The sequence below is a fragment of the Meriones unguiculatus genome, chromosome 1 (genome assembly GCF_030254825.1).
Source record: "Meriones unguiculatus strain TT.TT164.6M chromosome 1, Bangor_MerUng_6.1, whole genome shotgun sequence".
NCBI classification, from domain to species: domain Eukaryota; kingdom Metazoa; phylum Chordata; class Mammalia; order Rodentia; family Muridae; genus Meriones; species Meriones unguiculatus.
This window is the reverse complement of record NC_083349.1, coordinates 107,949,784-107,963,967: the sequence shown is the minus strand read 5'-3', so window position 1 is coordinate 107,963,967 and position 14,184 is coordinate 107,949,784. Positions and strand designations below refer to the sequence as shown.

At 42.6% G+C, this 14,184-nt stretch overlaps 1 protein-coding gene across 1 annotated transcript in view; it reads left to right on the top strand.

The window, feature by feature from the left end:
• Babam2 (BRISC and BRCA1 A complex member 2) overlaps positions 1-14,184 on the top strand; it is a 388,471-nt gene that overhangs the window by 291,124 nt on the left and 83,163 nt on the right. The window lies entirely within an intron of this gene.

Sequence of the window (14,184 nt, the reverse complement as noted above, 5' to 3'; positions counted from 1 at the left end):
TCAGGGCAGCCTCCCTCAAATTAGGAGAACATCAATTGCATGTTAACTGAGAAGGCTAGATAGAGACCTTCTTCTGTGTGCTTGACAGTGTTCCTCATGCTGGGGTGTTCCACTGGACAATTGGATCCGTGGATCTGCAGCAGAACCAGCTGCATGATTTTGTTACTTTCAAAAACCTATCTCCTCCAGCTCCAAGAATCTCTGGAAGACGTTTCCCTGACCTGCGTGTGCTCTGCAGGAAAAGAAAACAGTGGAGACTCACTCCTGGTACTACAGACAGCTTATACATTCTACAGATGATGTTAGAGAACAAGCCAATGCCAACAGTAGCCAAAATGGCCTGTAAGCCAAACCAAAACAACAACAAAAAATACCGACAACACTCATTTTATGAACCGCTTAATTGCCTGTGTTACTCACAAAGATCAAATCACTACACGTGTTCCGCCTTTAAGTGCTGTTTTCCGTGATGATGAGCACAAGCCAGCTGTCATGAAACATCAGCCCCAGCACTGTATCCTAAAGACACTGAATGTGACTTCTAAACATCCTGGTTGAGGTCATGCCATCTTGTTTTAGTCCCCGGATGGTTTACGTGTCGGACACATGTTTTTAGTTAACTAGCAAAAACGTGTCAGTTGATACAGGCCCATTTGTGATAACTACAGATGTTGGGAAGGTTGCAGGGCTAGACCGGCACTGCTGCTAGCAATGTAAATGTAGCTGCTAGCAATGTAAATATAGCTGGTTTGGTTTAGTTTGGTTTCCTTACAGAGCTGGAGGGGAACCTGGAGCCTTGTTCATACTAAATAGTCAAGTATCCTCCCAGTGATTTATGTCCCCAGGAGTGTACAAAATGTTGGTAAGAACATTGCTTCTGAATTTTTTTTATTTGGTTTATTGGATTTAGGACTTGCACTTCTAAAGCATGGTGTTGCTCTAGGGACAGCTAAAAGAAGAGGGGAATCTAGCTTAGTAGTAGACTGCCTACTCAGGACAAGTGATAATTAAAAACACAAGCAAATGAGTTAAGGCCCCAGCATAGATAGATAGATAGATAGATAGATAGATAGATAGATAGATAGATAGATAGATAGATAAGGAGCATGCCTGAAGGATGTCAGGATACTGCAGTAGGCCTCTTTGGATAGTCCAGAAACTTTGAAAGTTTGGCCAGTATGCCATAGGGAAACAAATACTCCCATGCTAAGTACAAACCCAGCCTCAAGTTAACAGTAAGACCAACATTTTGTTGCTTCATTTTCCTATTAAGTTCTGGGTTGCTGACTGAAGCAGAATTCCAATGTTTTGACTCACCACCACATTGTTAACAAGATAGGGAGGATTTGATTATGGGAGAACAAGCCCCCAAAATGGTCATTACACACACACACACACACACACAAACACACACACACACATGCCCCTGAGGCCTGCTTCTCTTGCTTGCTTCTCAAGGCAGTGTGTGGTTGCATTCCTCTATTTGATGTGGTTCATCCTTCAGTGCCAAACAGGGCAACGTGGGAAAATGATGACACTGCAGAAAAAGAGGGTGGTAGTGACCTGCTTAGTAACAAGAGAAATAAAACAGATCTTAGGAACCAAAGCCAAAAATACCTGCTTCTCCATGCAGCAAGGAGAAAAAAAACACAGAGCTCTTTCTGTGACAGGGAAAGACTGGGCTCTGCCGGCAGCTGTTGCCTTGTAGGCCATGCAGAGGCAAGGCAGGAGAGCCACAGGCTGGTGTGGGTGAGAAGGCAGCTGCTTGAGAAAGGGTGTGGGTTCCTTAGATCAAGGGGGTGGAGCACCCGGGGAAGAGAGACAGGGAGCTGAGGCTGCTTCCAGCCTAGACATGGAACAGGCTTTGATCGTTTTGTCATTTCAACACCATGCAGCATTTGAGGCAAGGCCTAAAGAAGCGTCACAGTTTAAAAGAAGCAAAAGCTGTCCACGCAGGAGCAGGTTCTATTTATTTACAACTTTGAGGCTGGACAGCTTTTCTATTGTGTGGTTTGTGACTACCCAAAGTGACATTTTTTTTTTGAGTTTTAAAATTATCTCTTTTTGCACTGTGAAAAGAGCATATATGATTCATCTTAATATTTCTGAGGATCAGTCACCAACTAACAGCTAGTATTTTGGGTGGGAGGCAGGCTTTTGTAGGCAGCTTCTTCACCTAACATAGAAGTAAAAAACATCAGAATATGCCTCAAGCTTCGTTCAGAATCATATAAATAGCTCGCTCTCGCACAGTTGCAATCTAGTGCCATCGTAAGAACTCCCACGGTTCATGAACTGCCACATGCGCCCCTCACCCATGCCTCTAGCTGATAGTGAGCTGACATGGACTAAGCCAGTGGAGTTCCAAGGAGGCCTGACTAGGATCCCCATCTTGGGCTTTTTGCCTGTGTTTCTTCCTGGATGTTTTCATTTTTCAGCCTCTGTAGAGCCATCTAGTCATCCTAAATCAAGAGTCAAGCTACAGCCCACTGGGCAAATGCAGCCAGCAGCTGGTTGTATGTGGCCCATAAGCTAAGAATAATTTTTACGTTTTTACATGGTTAGAAAAACATTTAAAGAATGATGTTTTATAACTTGTAAAAACTGTATGGAATCCAAATTTCTGTAACCATAAATAAAATTGTGTTGGAACACAGCCATGCACATTCATTTTCATATCTTCTAAAGAAGCAAAAGCAATATTTATTAACTGACTCTTTAACAAAAATGTTTGCTGACCCCTTACACCCCTAAAATCTTCCTTTCCATAATAACTATTACATGAAAAAAGTACAGGTGTTTATTGACTTTGAATGTTTATTTGGGAAATTCTGCATTATCTTTCACTATAGTCATTTGACTTTCATACAAGTTGAGTGTCCCTATCTGAAATACTTCTGTCAGATTCTTTTTCAGATTTTAGAATACTTCCATGGGCATAAAGATTTATCTTTGAGATGGGACCCAAGTCTAACATTTATTTTTATTTCCTATGTACTTTCTACACACAGCCTAAAATTAATTTCATATAATAGTGTTAGCGTATTGTGGGTTTGTATGTCTGTGGCCCACAAGCCCAAGTGATCCTTCTGCCCCTGTCCCACACAGTGCTTGAGTTCCAGGCCTGTGCAGCCATACCTAGTCTTTATATGAGAGCCGGAGATTTGAGCTAGAGTTTTCATACATGCCGAGCAAACACTCTTAACCCACTGAGCTATCTCTCCAGTCCTGTGCCTGTGTTTTAACTGTAACCTGTTGTGTAAGATTGGTTATGGAATTTTCCACTGTGACATCAGTTGTCACTTAAAAAGCTTCCAGTTCTGCAGCATTTTTGGATTTCAGTTTTTCAGATTTCAATTTGTACTACAAATATTTATTGGAAACTCAATGCTGCTTGTCGTTATTGTTTCCAGGGTTATACATCTAAACAAAATCAGCGAAGTGCCCCATTCTGGTAGAGTTTGCATTCTGATAAATGATCGTCAGGAAAGTCAATGACAAATTAGTAGAGCAAACAGAGTCTATTTTGGAGGTAGAAGCACTACAGAAAAAAGCCCAACCAGAGGTAGAGTGACTATGTTCAGGAAGCTTCAGTGAGCAGGCTGCGTCCTAGTGGGGCTGTGAGCCAGGTGGGTAATGTTGGAAAGTTGGTCCCAGCCCACTGAATTTGGGCTATGAAAGAGAGGCAAGGATGAGTAGCTGATGCATTTCATTCGAAAGCTAAAATGCAAAAATTGCCATTACTGAGGTAGGGTCTGCTGTGAACATCTCGTTTGAAGTGTAGTGTCTGGGCCCTGGTTATAGTTCAAGTCTGACCTCGAGTTATAAATTTGCAAGCTGTCAGTACAAAGGAGAAAGTTAAGTAATAAGGTTGCCGGAGAATTATTCTAGAAACCCTGACTTCTTATTTCAGGCTTTCTCTCCCTCTCCCTCCCCTTCCCTCTCTCCATCTCTTTCTCTGTGTGTGTGTTTGTTACTACACATAGCTTTTTTTAACCTCAGATTTTGTTTCTAATTTACCATATACAGGCCTTGGGTCTGCCATTGTCCTTGCTTCCTCTCTAGGCACAGTCCTCAAATCAGTAGGTTGCCTGGCCAGTCTGAAATAGGAGTTATGCCTCTCTCTCTCTCTCTCTCTCTCTCTCTCTCTCTCTCTTTCTCTCTCTCTCTCTTTCTCTCTCTCTATATATATAGTCTCTTTCTCTCTCTCTCTCTCTCTCTCTCTATATATATATATATATATAGTCACTCCACCTCTGGTTGGGCTTTTTTCTGTAGTGCTTCTACCTCCAAAATAGACTCTGTTTGCTCTACTAATTTGTCATTGACTTTCCTGACGATCATTTATCAGAATGCAAACTCTACCAGAATGGGGCACTTCGCTGATTTTGTTTAGATGTATAACCCTGGAAACAATAACGACAAGCAGCATTGAGTTTCCAATAAATATTTGTAGTACAAATATTTCTGGCATATATATATATATGCCAGAAAGCTATTAGTATGGGCAAAGACACAGGGGCTACCCATCTACAATGCATTTCTTCCTTTTGATCTGTAATTATGCCTTGTTTGTTTGTTTGTTTGATGTTTATGTATGTGGTACCTGGGAGTATGTTTATGTACCATATGCACTCAGGCACCCAGGGGGACGAGAGGAGGGTGTCAGAGTCCTAGAAATGGAGTTATAGGTGTTTGTGAGCTGTCCAGTGTAGCTTCTGAGAACCAAACCTGGGTCCTCTCCAAGAGCAGCCAGTGTTCTTAACTGCCGGTGCATGCCTGTAGCCCCCTCTGCCTTGTTTTTGGTGATATTTGTTTTGCTTTGGCTTTGGTTGGGGTTGGGGGGGCAGTCTCAGAATGCGGTCTGTACTGGCCTGAGACTTCCTGTGTAATCCAGTCGGACCTGAAGCTCATGGCCATTCTTCTCAGACATTCCTGACGCTTCTGAGGTGGGAGGCAGATTCACTCTCCCTTCCCCTGCCTACGTCCTGTGTCTGCATACATGATCAGAGTGAAGAATGCCAGCTGCAGCAGGTGTGAACTGCGCCGCCTGAGCGGGCCGGTAAAGCGCCAGTGCACGGCCCCCTCTCAGAGCTGCTGGACCTAATGAATGCATTGCCTTCTCTAGGGTGGGGCCTGGGTTTGTGAATCTTTAACAAGCTCCCCAGATTATTCTTAAACAAACACGGAAACTACTAATGCAGAGAAACTCTGCAAACCCAGTTTCATTTCCAGTTTGGGTAGGTTCTCTCCACTACCAACCTTGGTTTTCTCCTTTCTGGTACTTTTGTAGCACTTGCCTACTTCATAAACCTGATGTAAGAAATCCAGCAAGGAGCACCATGGAAACAAATTGTAAAGTGAAGAGTGACAGTTCCTAGGATAATCTTGTTTTCTGGTGTTCTTTCATTTGGGTATGCAAGCCAGGCTCCAGCTACCTCCACACAAGTCCTTCAGTAATGCATGAGCATGTCATTCATGTGCAGGAGCCTTTGGCAAACACTGTGGACCAGGAAGCAAGAGGACATCCTCTCCTCTGGGGCAAAGGTTACCTCTTCTCTGCTTCTGCCTTTGGATGCCCTTAAAACCTATGTGTTTTTTGTGAGGCGAGTAGTTGGGAAAAGATAAATTAGGTTAGAGTAACTATTGAATGCATTGAATTTTTTTCTAATAAAAAGGTTCGGAAGGTAATTTATAGGAAAAGTAACCTGGCCCCACATAGTAGAAGAGCATTAAGTCATTCTCAGGCAATTCAGATTTGTAAATGTATAACAAAATGACAGTAAATTCACTCATACCTGATGAATAGTATTTGAAAGTAGTTTTACTTTAAAAGGTTGTGATGAAATTAAGCACAGGTCATAGGCCACGGACAGGGCCGTGACAAGAGGGAAAAACTTTCCCAGCTCCCCCTGTTGAGTCTTGAGTGACCATGCATCTTCTAAGTAGTTTCTACCAAGTCTTTCTTACTAGAACAACATCTACCAAGCCCAATATGGTTTGAGGGGCCTTCCTTAAAATGCTTTTCCACATGCTAACAGAATCCTGATGGTGGACATCTGTTAAGATTACTGCCCCTTAAAGGCCTTTGTGAAATGTTTAACCAAGTTAAGAAAACACAATCCTGAACAAAGGCTTGGTTAGAGCTCATGTTGTTAGACAAACTCTGTTTGTGATTAAACTATTCCCATCTTCTGTATCCTTTAAATGTAAAAATTCCGTGCTTGCATTCCACTGGAAAGGGTCAGGGCCTTTGATCAGCACACTTCTCTTAGGTTCCTACGAATTTCTTTCTTTCTTTTTTTTTTTTCTAGAGTAAGAAAGGCTCTTTTTTTTTTTTTTCCTTCTTCAGTTCAGGTACTTGGTTAAGTTTAGTAAGGTTTCCTGGAAAAAAGCCTCAAGGGCTTGTCATCACCTGACACACTCAAGCCACATGTAGAAGCAGAGTTCAGGGCTGTGTGTTGGGGGATTTTGAAGTGCCAACAATGATAACAGAAGACCTAGCAGTGGTACAGATTGATGTCAGAAACCTGGAGTTAGATGTGTCTGCCTTCACCCCCTGCATGCCTTCAAGGATTTATGCAGCATATTCACCTCTCAGCCCTATCATCTGTAAGGTGCAATAACCCTTCTTGTATTCATCACTTTCCTGGTCCCTGGGACAAAAGCTATTTAAGGAAGGATTTACTTTGGCTTATAGTTCCAAGGCATACAGTTCATGGTGGCAAGGAAACTATGCAGGAGCAGGAAGTGGCTGGTTACAGTGAGTCCACAGTCAGGAACTAGAGAGTTTGCACAAACCAGACGTTCATGCAGAGCCCTCTTTCCTTCCTGTTCAGCCCAGGGCCCCAGCCCATGGCACGGTAGTGCCCGCATTAGAATGGGTCTTCCCACCTCCGTTATTCTACTCTAAACAATCCGTCATACATAGACCCAGAGATTTGTTTCCATAGCAATTTCAAATTCTGTCAGATCAACAATCAAGATTAGCCATTGCTCCTGTCCTGATGTGTGGATCATGACGCATAGTGGTCAGTAAATGGTGTTTGTCTGCCTTCTGTCCCATGGGGAATTCCTTTGCAGACTGAACCTCTTCTATTGCCGTTGAAGTTCTTTTCATGCATACTGTCCCTGAATAGCTGATTGACATTTAATAATTGAAATAATTCCATAAACATCTAAGAAATTGAACTCAACAGTTACAGCTTCTTCAGATTTTCCTCCAAAGAGGAGCATTTTCTGAATGCTTCATCATCGTCATTGTCTCAGAATGTGTCCATTTTTATCTGTTCCTCTGAAACTGAGAAACAAGAAATGAAATCCTGTATTCCAACCAAGACCTGTTGAACACCATGGAGGGTGTTTAACCTTACTATAAATATGTGCAGACAGCCTTGCACTGATGCACGGGGAGCCTCCTACCCCAGCGTAGCTCCCCAGATTTCTGCTAGTTGTGATTTTGAGATTCTGATCTCTGTTTTATTTTCTTCTCTCATGCACACTGAGCTCTTTCCATATTGTATTTATCCCTATTTTGCTCACCTAAGGATTGAGAGACTCTTGGTATGGCTCAAAACTGAAACCATAAAGTGAAGTAAAGGCTAACAACAGGTCTAGGACATGTACAAACTAAGAAGGAGTAAGAAGGCACAGTGATAATTATGGATAGAGGCTTTACAGACACTTTTGGTCACTTAATACAGTTTCAGTATGTAGGTGAGGAACACACATTTCTTGAGGGCACGATTTTTTTTTAATTTTTTATTTAACTTTTATTAATTACACTGTATTCACTTTGTATCCCCCCATAAGCCCCTGCCTCCTCCCCTCCCAATCTCACCCTCCCTCCCCCTTCCTCACGCATGCCCCTCCCGAAGTCCACTGATAGGGGAGGTCCTCCTCTCCTTTCTGATCTTAGTCTATCAGTTCTCATCAGAAGTGGCTGCACTGTCATCTCCTGTGGCCTGGTAAGGCTGCTCCCCCATCAGGGGGAGGTGATCAAAGAGCAGGCCAATCAGATTATGTCAGAGGTAGTCCCTCTTCCCATTACTATGTAACCCATTTGGACACTGAACTGTCATGGGCTACATCTGTGCAGGGGTTCTAGGTTATTTACTAGATATATATATAGTATAAATATATACTCCATGAATAGTCCTTGGTTGGAGTATGAGTCTCTGGGAAGTTCCCTGTGTTCAAATTTTCTTATTCTGTTGCTCTCCTTGTGGAGTTCCTGTCCTCTCCAGCTCTTACTATTTCCCACTTCTTACATAAGATTCCATTCACTCTGCCCAACAGTTGGCCATCAGGCTCAGCATCTGCTTTGATAGTCTGCAGGGCAGAGGCTTTCAGAGGCCCTCTGTGGCAGGTTCCTAGGTTGTTTCCTGTTTTCTTCTTCTGGCTTTCAGAGGCCCTCTGTAGCAGGGTCCTAGGTTGTTTCCTGTTTTCTTCTTCTTCTGATGTCCATCCTCTTTGCCTTTCGGGATGGGGAATGAGCATTTTAGTCAGGGTCCTATCTCTTGCTTAGTTTCTTTAGATGTACAGATTTTAGTGGTTTTGCCCTATGTTGTATGTCTATATGAGTGAGTATATACCATGTGTGTCTTTTTGCTTCTGGGACAACTCACTCAGGATGATCCTTTCCAGGTCCCACCATTTACCTGCAAATTTCATGATTTCCTTATTTTTCATTGCTGAGTAATATTCCATTGTATAGATGTACCACAATTTCTGCATCCATTCTTCAGTTGAGGGGCATCTGGACTGTTTCCAGCTTCTGGCTATTACAAATAAAGCTGCTACAAACATGGTTGAGCAAATGCCCTTATTGTGTACTTGAGCCTCTTTTGGATATATGCCTAGGAGTGGTATGGCTGGATCTTGAGGAAGCGCTATTCCTAGTTGTCTGAGAAAGCACCAGATTGATTTTCAGAGTGGTTGTACAAGTTTACATTCCCACCAGCAGTGGAGGAGGGTTCCCCTTTTCTCCACAACCTCTCCAGCATGTGTTGTCACTTGAGTTTTTGATCTTGGCCGTTCTGATGGGTGTAAGGTGAAATCTCAGGATTGTTTTGATTTGCATTTCCCTGATGGCTAATAACATTGAGCATTTCTTTAAGTGTTTCTCTGCCATTCTATATTCCTCTACAGAGAGTTCTCTGTTTAGCTCTGTTCCCCATTTTTTAAGTGGATTACTTGGTTTGCTGCTTTTCAGCTTCTTTAGTTCTTTATATATACTGGATATGAGTCCTCTGTCAGATAAAGGGTTAGTGAAGATTCTTTCCCAGTCTGTAGACAGTCGCTTTGTTTTGATGACGGTGTCCTTTGCTTTACAGAAGCTTTTCAGTTTCATGAGGTCCCATTTATTAAGATTGTTGCTCTTAGAGCCTGTGCTGTTGGTGTTCTGTTCAGGAAGTTTTCTCCTGTACCAATGAGTTCTAGGGTATTCCCCACTTTTTTTTTTTTCTAGCCAATTTAATGTGTCTGGTTTTATGTTGATGTCTTTGATCCACTTGGACTTCAGTTTTGTGCAGGGTGACAAGTATGGATCTATTTTCATTTTTCTACATGTAGACATCCAGTTAGACCAGCACCATTTGTTGAAGATGCTATCTTTTTTCCATTGTATGGTTTTGGCGTCTTTTTCAAAGATCAGGTGTCCATAAGTGCATGGGTTTATTTCTGGGTCTTCTGTTCGGTTCCATTGATACACCATTCTGTTTCTATGCCAGTACCATGCAGTTTTTATAACTGTTGCTCTATAGTACAGCTTAAGATCAGGGATGGAGATACCTCCTTAAGATCTTTTACTGTAGAGAATTGTTTTAGCAATTCTGGGTTTCTTGTTGTTCCATATGAAAGTGAGAATTTTTCTTTCAAGGTCTGTAAAGAATTGTGTTGGTAATTTGATGGGAATTGCATTGAATCTGTAGATTGCTTTTGGTAAGATGGCCATTTTTACTATGTTAATCCTGCCAAGCCATGAGCATGGGAGATCTTTCCATCTTCTGATATCTTCTTCTAATTCTTCAGAGACTTGAAATTTTTTTCATACAAGTCTTTGACTTGCTTGTTTAGGGTTACTCCAAGGTACTTTATGTCATTTGTGGCTATTGTGAAGGGTGTTGTTTCCCTACTTTCTTTCTCAGCCCTTTTGTCTTTTGTATACAGGAGGGCTACTGATTTTTTTGAGTTAATTTTGTATCCGGCCATTTTGCTGAAGGTGTTTATCAGCCGTAGGAGTTCCCTGGTAGAGTTTTTGGGGTCACTCATGTATACTATCATATCTTCTGCAAATAGTGGTAATTTGACTTCTTCCTTTCCAATTTGTATCCCCTTGATTTCCTTCAACTGTCTTATTGCTCTAGCAAGGACTTCAAGAACAATGTTGAAGAGATATGGAGAGAGTGGGTAGCCTTGTCTTGCCCCTGATTTCAGTGGGATTGATTTAAGTTTCTCTCCGTTCGGATTGATGTTGGCTATAGCCTTGCTGTATATCGCCTTTACTATGTTTAGATATGTGCCTTGTATGAGGGCATGTTTTTTGAGACCAAGTCTTGCCCTGTGGCCTAGGCTTGCCTGGAACTCACTGAATAACCTCAGCTAACCTCAGACTCATACAGAGCCTCCTGCACAACCATTCCAGTTTAGAGTGTGATCTTTAAAGCATTTGGTATTGGAGCCAGAGAGATGGCTTGGCACTGGTTGCTTTTCAAGAGGACCTCGGTCCAATCCCCAGCACCCACATGGCTGCTCACCACCACCTGTAACTCCACTTCCAGGGCATCCTAAGCACTCCTCAGGCACTAGGCATGTACCTGGTACACAGACATACATGCAGGCAAAACACCCATACAAAAGACAGACAAGTCTTTCATAGAAAGTCTTCCTAATGAAGCAGGACATAGGTTTTGGAACCAGAAAGAGGATTAAGCATTGTGGTTGTGCATCACAGTTGTTTTTCTTGGATAAGATACTTAAACCTTTAAACCTAATTTTTCTCACCTGTGAATACATCTATTTAAATCTGATAGGCAGGACTGTTACAGAGTTTAGACATTATGGAATGCCTGGCCAAAGCAGGTATTCATTAAACATCAGTGACTTGTTTTGTTGTTCTGACTGTCCTGACAGGCCTCTAGGAAATACACTCTGGTGCCATGGAGTGACCTAGATTCTTAAGGTCCCTGACATTCCTCTACCTCACAGGCACTTGCTGTGATGTCCTGCTCACATATTATTAGGCAAGTGGAAATCTTTAAACAGTAAAGCAGACAGTTGATGTTTGTTGGCAATATCCCTCTGTCTTTCCTTCAGCTTGGAGCTAGAGACAGCCTGTCTCCTGTCCCTGTCTCCTGCTCATGGTCCTGAAAATTCCAGTTTCCATGCATTAACCTCCCACACTTCTCAGAACTGTACTGTGGAGGAGGCAACCTGAACAACGAACACCCTGCCCCTTGGAACCCAAGTCCAGGGCATGAACCAAACACTGAAGCTGTTCAGCTGTTCCTGAGAATGCCTCATACTTACTCCCAGGCATGAAATATTCAGCTCAGAGCCATTCTAGTGTTCTCTTTTGAAATGCTTGGTGTTGTTTGAATATAAGTATAACCCCTGTTGTTAATGGAATCTCTTAAGACATCAGTTTTGAGAGCAGTGTTATCCCCGTTGTACTGAAGCACTGGAGGTGAGAGGAATGTACAGAGGCAAGAACGATGACTGTACATCCCTTGCCATTCTGGTTTCCTCCCGACTAAATGGTGTTTTCTTCATTTTACTTGGGAGTTGCTATTTCATCATGGGTCAGTGTCAAACTCCATTGTCCTAAGTCAGGCTTTCAGACAGGCTGGCTCCCTGCATTTTGTCATGTCAAAATAACTCCCCTATGTTGTCACACTGCAGCCAAGTCAAGTCATCAGTAGTCCAGACATTCTGACTAAGGTTCACAAAAGGCTCTATCGGTTTCATTTGCATGAAAGGGAATATATTAATCTTCATCAGAAACAGTTGCTATACTTATCTTTTAGAGCCACAGAGATGGCTGGAATTGCCTTTTTGGTTGCCTTTTGTTCTTGAAACTTACTCTGCCGGAAGAAAAGATTTTCAAACTCTTGACTTTCAAGCCTGCTCATACCAATTTAGTTTCATCTCTGAGAATCAGCACCTAACTGCAAGTTTCATTTTAATCCGTGAAAGATAAATCAGAAGTTACTTCTTCATCAAAACAGCCCTTCCTTTTCACCCTTCTCCCAAGGGTTCACCCTTCACCCTTGTTCAGACCAAGGCCCTGCCATACCCACAGCCCTTCCTCGCCTCTTCTCTCAATGCTCCACTGTAGGGATCAAAAGGGGCAGCAAGGGATTCTTTTATCCCTTCTTCACACCTGCCCGACTGAGCCCCACAGCAGCTGTTTTGGGGGCTCAGCTTCACCTTCTCCCCAGCAGCTCCATGCCCCTGGGGCTATCTGAACCAGCCCTAGAATCTCTTCTGCACAGGGTGAGTTTTCTATCTGTTTGGCCTATCATCATCATCATTATTATATCAAATAATTGGAACGCACAGGCCATTACTTCTACCCTCCACCCTTTGCATATATAATAGTATGTTTATTTCATGGCATCAGTTGTTTATTCACACGATCAGGACAGCATTCAGGGTCTAACCAGCCTGTTAAATATTTACCCACGAGGTAAACTCACATGTGAATCAACAGCACTTATCAGTGTGTGACAGTGGATCTGCGGTTTGACAGTGGATCTGGATCTGTGATTCAGTGACTGAATCACACTACAGAACTCCTGAGGTAAATGAGTGGTGAGACGAGCCTCCATTTACAGTGAGCCCAGCTAAAGCTCTTTTTCATAACAGTTGACAGACTTCAGCCAGCTAAACACAGCGAGCTAAGTGGGGCAGAGGTAGAGCCCAAGAGTGTTAGTTCTTCACACCCCAAGGCTGGCCAGTCTGATTGGTGAGGAGGCCTGGATGAGTGCTGACGTAGGAACATGAGAGATGTTGGCCCATCTGCTTTGCAGAGGAGTGCAAGGGGAGGTGAGCCATGCCTCTCAGAATCTGCTCTTGGGATCATCAGAGTGCCCCAGGGAGCTCTCTCATCAGCATCCTGACCCCGAAGACTTAGGGAACCACACTAGCTGTTCTTCCCAACCCTGAAGTTCACCCTCCTCTCAGGAAGCACAGTATCTCCGCACAAGTGTCAGGAACTCTCGTGACAAGCAGATAGACCTGCCTTCAGATCCCCGTCTGACCACTAGTTGTGCAAACCTCAGGCAGTTTACTGTGCCCTCCAAGCCTTGTTTTCTTCACCTAAAAAGGTACAGGAATTCTCGAGTCCCTGAGCTGTAGGGGAGGCTAAATTAGACAATGTGAAGGAAGAGCTAGCAACAAGTATCAGCTCTCGATCATATGAGAAATGGCAGCAGAGTTTAGATTTCTTCACACCTCTGTTTCTTTTCACCAGAGGTAATTTTTATTTATGGCCATATTTCAGAATGGCACAATTCAAGCAGAGAGAACAAGAATATTAGATAGATAGATAGATAGATAGATAGATAGATGAAAGATTGATCCAGATGATTGCCTAAAGATTATTTTCCTCATACAATTTATTGAAAGATTAAATATCTTTCCTATAATGATTTATACAAGCCAAAAGCCCATTGCAGTTAATAAATTCCAGGAAATTGTCCAAATTAGCTTACTTTTTTGGAATTTGTAATGCCAAGGATTATTTCTGTTAGAAAGCTGGGAATAGCCTTGATTTTGGTGTTTTCTTTATTTTTCTACATTATATGTACATTTAACCAGTAATCATGAGGCAAAAAAAAAAAAAAAAAAAAAGAGTGGAAGCCTGAGCTTTCCGGTCCTGGGCAGTAGTGACCACAGATGCTCTGTGGCATAGCAAGGCACAGGCTGCAGTCCTCACTATCAGGTGTCATCAGAGTCAGGACTCCTTCTCCAACCCCCTCACAACACCAGTTTTTGTTTGTTGGGATTTTTCATTCCCATAAGCAAACATAAAATTCATCTTTACCAGGAAACTTAATTTTAAAAATCTGCAGTCAGTAGAAGATGTGTTTGTAGTTCAGAGTGTTCCTGTGTCACAGCCCTAGCCTGAGTCACCCTGCCCTACACTCTTTGGAAAGGAGTTTCCAGGTAGTTACCATGACA